Below are 6,715 nucleotides of genomic sequence, written 5' to 3'. Positions count from 1 at the left end.
GAAAGTTTAGTGGCTTGAACTGCTGGTGCACCAGAAAAAGACCTTAATGGACTCCTCTTTTTCCAGCATGGAGAGCAACATGTCCTACTTGAATGCACTCGAACCAGGGCTCAGGAGTTCATTCAAGCTAAATATATCCCTGCAGTGCTGTCAAGGTATCAGGCACTGAGCTTATATATAACCACATTTTTTTCCATATAAACCCACTCATATGGTTTTATACCGTTCAATAAAACAGCCCAAAGCACAAAGTGGATTTCATTTCCTTTCCCTTTAACCACATAGGCTCAGCCAGATCACTGATCCTAGTTTGGATAGAGCTACCCATCCAGTTGATCTTTTTATTGAGACCTTGCAGTGGCTTTCTGGTATATCACATACTTCTCTGAGTCCTGAAAAATGGCTCAGGACATCAGTCCCTCTGGAAACAACATTTGCTTTTCCACGTAAATGGGAAGCAAGGGCATGTTACAGCCAGATGAGGAAGTTTACCTTTATGTATATACATGTATATAATACATGCCTTTATGCACTGAAGTGACTCGTCTGAAATAAGAAGCTAATTACTGTCTGGTAATGATAGACCAGCTGGGACTTTAGGTGGGTTGAACTCTGCTGGTTGTTCTGTAAGTTTTGGTGAAAAGTTATACTCTAGAATCATTTTCTCCCTTCTGGGCTTAGTTCTGGCAGGGTCAGGACACCAGAATGGAAATATGTAGAGGGATAAAACTCAGCTGAAGTTTTAGTTTTCCTGTCTTCTGAAGCACAGAGTAGCAGGTGTGAAATACCTTTTGTGAAAAAAAAATCTAGGCTCTCTCTTTTTTTTTTTTTAACTTATTTTTAATCTCTTTCACATCACAAATTCTAAAACAAACAAAATCTCTCTGACAAGGAGCACATTCTCAGGTTTGACCCTCGAGGGTCTTCACTGTTGCAGATGGGATTGTGTTGTGATGATGAGGAAAAGTTGCTCACATAAAGATATCCAAAGATGAGCTATCCCAACTTAACTGCTCTGCTTTTGCAGGTGAACAAATGGCCAGCACCCCAGCTAGCCAATTCAAAGCTATCTCGGGTATCTCTGTGCTACGTGCCACCCTGCAGCCAGCAGCTAATACAGTTGTTACTTGTGTCACTGGGTAGCAACCTTTTGTGCCATCTAGGCTTGTACTGGTAGTAAAAGAAAACAATTACTAGAGCGTGGCCAAATACAATTCCCTGCTGGACACTTTATTTACTGAACACTTCAGACCTATTTGCTAATTTGGGTAAAGTTCAGCAAATAGTTCATAAGAGGAGAAAGAGTTATTAAGTGTTCAAATTTTCTGAAACAGAGAGGGTTTTTTGCTTTCTTTTCCCAAACCTGATTTGCGGGGAGGTTTGGAAACCATTCAGAGACAGGAAAGGGAAGGCTTTCCCTCTTATTTCCCTCAGCCTTGAGAGTTATCCAAAGCAGAATATGATCCATGCTCAGTTCCATGATCCCCTGGCCATGGTGTGCTGGTGCAGGTGAAGGGATAGGAAGCAACCTGGCAACTGCAAGAGCCTCTGAGCAGGAGAGGCTTCTTTGGAGGAGGAATGTTGTCCCATGGGGGTTGGTTTGGCCCTGGGCTGTGGGGCTGAGGGAAGAGAAATGACCCCAGCATCCAGCTGGGCTCTACAGGGAGCCCATTGCCCCAGAGGGTTTGCACACCAGCCCTCACAGCTGAGCAAATACATCCAAACACACTTCAGTCACAAAGTGGACAAACACTTCAGTATTTTGGCAGAGGGAGCTCCACAGCAGCCAGCATTTGCCCAGAATTCACCCTGCCTCATTACCAGGATGATCAATTTATTAATTGAGAACCTCGCTAAAGGCAACACTTGAAGACGCTGCAGCGGGGAGGATTCCCAGGAGGGTGTTGGGGGAGATGTGGTCAGTGTCTGCCTGGCCTGGGGATCTGAGTCACAGGGATTTCAGAGAGCTCATCGCTTCCTGGGAAGCACTCAACACCTCACAGGATCAGGCCTGCACGCTCTGTGCAGAGCACCCTACTAAACCCCATACCCCCAGGTGCCAAGACACCGTCTGTGTTCTCAAAATGCTGTGGTAAAGGAAAGTAGAAGACCTGGAGAGAGAACCTCAGCCTCCTTGCAGAAAAGAGAATACACCATTTTTGTGTTTAAAATATTCCTGTTTTTCCTATTTTTTAAAATATTCCTATTTTTCACTGTTGATTTAAAGAATTGTGGGAAATGCAGAAGTGTATAAGCAAATATCTGGCATAGCTATAGCTAGCTATTGTATGTTTGGTATAACTATAGATAGATAATATGCTACAGCGTTTCTACAGCTATATTTTGATTGATAGATGTGGTATGTTTTGAGGCCAAACCTGAAACTGCAGCTTAATGAAAATTGCATTAAGCTTCAGCATGATGAGAGCTGCTCAGCTGATGAAGGATGTGTTCAGGTGCTTGCAGTCTTCTAGAGGGTGAGTTAATTCATTGCACAAGGTAAAAAAAAAATAAACCAACAAATCCAGATTTGGTGTTCATACTGCTTTTTGGAGAAGCAGTATTAAGAGAGATTTTTATATTGCAAATGAAAAAGTACTTTCGCTCTGGTTAGATACACAAAGGCTTATTCTTAGGGTGAACATGCATCTCTATTATTTGTATATATTTGACTACAAGCTCATCTGGACAGATTGTCCTCCTGTCCTATGGAGAAATGCCGTTTCTCTAAGTTAAAACTGTGTTAAAAGTACAGGTAGAAACTCTTGCTATTTCTGTTTCTAAGGCTACCTATTAAGAGTTGATGTTTTATGTATTTTTTGCAAAGTATCAGCAATAAATTTGTATAACTTTCGCCAACATATTCTGCAGAAAAATACATAAAACCTCCTGAAGGCAAAATTACAGAAAAATGCCTCACATAAATAACCTTTTCTTACCTCACTTATCAGCTGAATGTGGGGAGATACTTACACATTTTTCATCTCTGTGAGATCTGGAAGGATCAAGGACAAAATAAAAAATAAATAAATAAAAGTAGTCCAATTTAAATAAATCCCTTGCTCTAGTATTACTCAGCTTCTGCCAAGCTATCATTTTCCAGCCTCATAAAACTGTCATGTCATTAGCGTTTTGGGATGGTCTCCTTATAAACCTGACCTTTACAATGGATTTTACACGTGGATTTAAAAATCTTATTCTTACTTTCCTCTGCAATTGCCTCATGTACTGACTAAAAGGTTTTGTCAGATGGAAACAGGCTGGAGTTATAACTCCTGATTATGTAGCCAGTTTCTCACCTGCAACTCTTTAATTTGTAAGCCAAGCGAGCCAGTGGAGCAACACACACAAAAGCATGGATGTGACCTTAATTCCGGGCAGGCACATCGCATGTGGATCATAATGGTGTTTATTGAGCTCCCCTATATATAGCCCCTCCATCCCAAGAGAGCTTCGCTCTGAGGGCTGCTTGATCCCACTTGTCATTGCCAGGGGTGGGAGGCACTTTAGGTGGCTTTTACTGTAAGCCCAGTGAGAAATGCCTGCGGACGGCCGCTGCACGCACTCAGCTCGGGGACCAAACATAGGCCCTGTGGCAGGGGCTGCGCATAACCAGCGGGGATCGCTTTCCACAGGGCCCTCCCGACATTATTTATTGAACACTGGGAGCAAATTAATCCCAATCCAATGCTGGCTGCTCTCCAAAGCATGGCAATTTCACGTTACAGCCTTGGAGCAGATTGGCAATTGACTGCTCGAGCGCACATTCGTCTGTTGGAGCTCTTCTTTGTCAACAAATTGTTACCAGAGTTCAAAATCCCTCTGCAAAGCAGTTGATTGCATAAAGGGATGGTGTTATCCTATATAAAATCCAGACTGGCTGCTTGCATTTCTAATTCTAAAGTAAGTAGGAAAAAAATTGTACCGCTTTAGGTTGTCATGTGATGGCCCCTGGCCGGTTAAAAATATTAAAAAAATAAAAACTAGATTTAACAAAATCTAGTAATAAAAATAATAAATTAATAAACCATGAGAAAATTAAGAAAAATATCTTCAGTATAAATAAGATATATTTTAAAATATAATACAAAACATCATAAAAATATAATCTATTTACATTCACATTGCTTCAAGATATAATACCTTGTTTTCTCTTGTCCAAATACCCCGAACTATGGAGGCAGGTTTTGAGCCTGAACTTTTCAGCTGAAATTTACCTCTATAATCAGTTTTGTGTAATTTTAATGAATGGTCATAAATCATCTCTCCTTCCCCCCACCAGCTTGGCTGATAACAACTCAAGGAAAGGTCACGGTTTCGGGTTTTTTGGCAATCATCTCCACAGTTCCAATAATCAGATACATCTGCAGTTCTCGGGTTACCCAATAACACTGTACAAAGAATAGGGGTCACTGAGAAAGTTCATTTCCAAAGGCAGGCCTGTGATTGGAGATTTGAACAGATCCAACCACCTGGGAGAGTTGCTTCTGTGGAAGGGGGACTTGGAGAGGCCTGGGGGAAGGACCAGCAAAGCTGAAACCAGTTGGTGTAACTTCAGTTCCTGGAGAAGTGTGGGCATAAACTTGCACAAACTTGTAGGCAAAGAGAGAGAAGGATAAAGAAATTATAAATAGCAATGTGAGTTTGATAGGTTGGTGAATTCTTCTAAAATGGGGCAATGGGCTTTGCAGAGAGCAGAAATGGTGTTTGCCTTTCACAGGGCATGATTGTCTTCTGTTAGCCAGGTAGGGAAGCATTGAGCTGGTGAAGTTATGAGGAAAGAAAAGATTGTTTGGATTGTGCTTGAAGGTCAATTACAAATACTGCATCATTTGTGTCAGTAGGGAACTTATGGGGGTCAACACAATTGTGTTTGTTCAGTACTTTCATTAGTAACTAGAGAAAGAATGGAAAACATGCTCAGGGTAGGGCCCAAGCTGAAGGACATGATCATGCCAACATGAAAACAACAGATGTTACTCAGAGAGGGATGAGCAGGACACAAAATTATTCCATCCCTCTTCTTACCACAGGGGAGGCTCCACCTGGTCTCTTGTGGGCACCTCTTCTCACTGCATGTACAGATGGGCTAAAGGACATCTGAAGAGCAGTGATGGGAGATGTAGATGGTATGTCCCACAGGTAAAGTTAAAGTGAACGTAGGGCTAGTGAAAGCTGGAGATTGAAGGAAGCACACTGGCCACCCTCAGTTATGAAGAAAACTGTAGCATAGAGTGGGAATCTTCTTCCTCCATCTGTGGCAGAAATAATGGATTGACTGCAAGGAGAAGCCAGATGGACATGAGGACCATCTTTCTGATGGTATATGGACAATCAGGTACCAGGGAGATGGCCTGGGGAAGCCATGAAGTCTCTGCAAGCAGAAATTTGTCAGTGCAGGCTGGACAGGCACCGGCCAGGATGTTTGTGAAAGCAATAAAGTGTTTATAATTAGTCTTATTCAACAAATTCACACAGTTTGCATGTGCTATTGCTGTCTACATGTAACAGCCACCAGAATATTCTCTTGTATCACTGTCGTTGTAGACACAGTTTAATCTGACATGCACAAAATTCAGCAAGTATTTGATTTATTTTGTCTGAGTAGCAGACACCCCACATAAATTCATGAACGCATATTTAGACTGTGTTTGCAGCACGACTGAAAAGTACGGGAGAAATCTAAACTCGTTCTGGGATTATGTTCCTGCCTGTTTGTTTTGGCATGAGATTTTGGGGTCTGGAAGAGAAGGATGGGTAGCAAGGGGGAGGATCTGTTTTAAAAACATACATATCTTCTGCAGACCTTGAAAGGCATCCAGCAGGAGCTGCTTACAGCAAGGGCCAGAGGGAGCTGCAGGGAGGGCGGGAGGTTGTTGTTTCACAGCACTTCAGCCACTACTGCTCGCAGAATGGCACTGCAGAGCGTAAGGCAGTGGCCAGAACTTGATCCTATCTCATCCTAGGAGGAAAAGTGGCCTCCATTTGGAGGGCCACACCAAGGTCTTTGAATCCTGCAACATCACTCAGGCTAGGGTCTTGAAATCCACCCAGCTCTGGAGTTTCTTTTGAAAGGTCTGACTCTCACTGAGAGGGAGAGGTCTGCCAGGAAGGAGCGCACATTTGGTTTACATTTGCAGGTTGAATGTTTAGAAGAGCCCCTCAATCTCTTCAACGGGCTTGGGATGGAAGAGGAAAGATCCCCTTGACTGGCATTGTCTCAGTGAGAGAAATGATTGAGGCATCCAGGTGTTGGTTTTCACTTAGTTTTTGCCTAGTACTTTTTCAGTCAGTCCCTTGCTAAATGCCATAGGAAACGCCATTTTAGTGCACGCTACAAAAATCTCATTTTGTTTCCACTTGGTTTTGCTAGAAGGCTTCCATACCAACACACGTGTGTGGGTATTTTATTTCCTTTCAACATATCTGGTAGCACTTGGAGATTTATAATGTGTACTGGGCTTCACTGTTTGGTGCTAAACCACAAATCCACCTCTTCTTTCCCACAGTGGTGTTTGCTCCCTCCTTCTTGGGTACTAGTCCTGAGAGAAAATCAGGGTGCTGTTTTCAGTTTTCCCTTCTCCTCAACACACACACACACATCTAAACTTCAGTAATGTATTTTTGCTTTGATTTCAAAGATTAAGCATACCAGAGAGTTTACTTTGACAATGTGCAATGTTACCAGAAAACTACTGAGAGAAAAATCACTGAG

The sequence above is a fragment of the Aphelocoma coerulescens genome, chromosome 4 (assembly GCF_041296385.1).
Source record: "Aphelocoma coerulescens isolate FSJ_1873_10779 chromosome 4, UR_Acoe_1.0, whole genome shotgun sequence".
Lineage (NCBI taxonomy): Eukaryota > Metazoa > Chordata > Aves > Passeriformes > Corvidae > Aphelocoma > Aphelocoma coerulescens.
The sequence above is the reverse complement of the archived record's forward strand: the minus strand, read 5'-3'. Positions refer to the sequence as shown.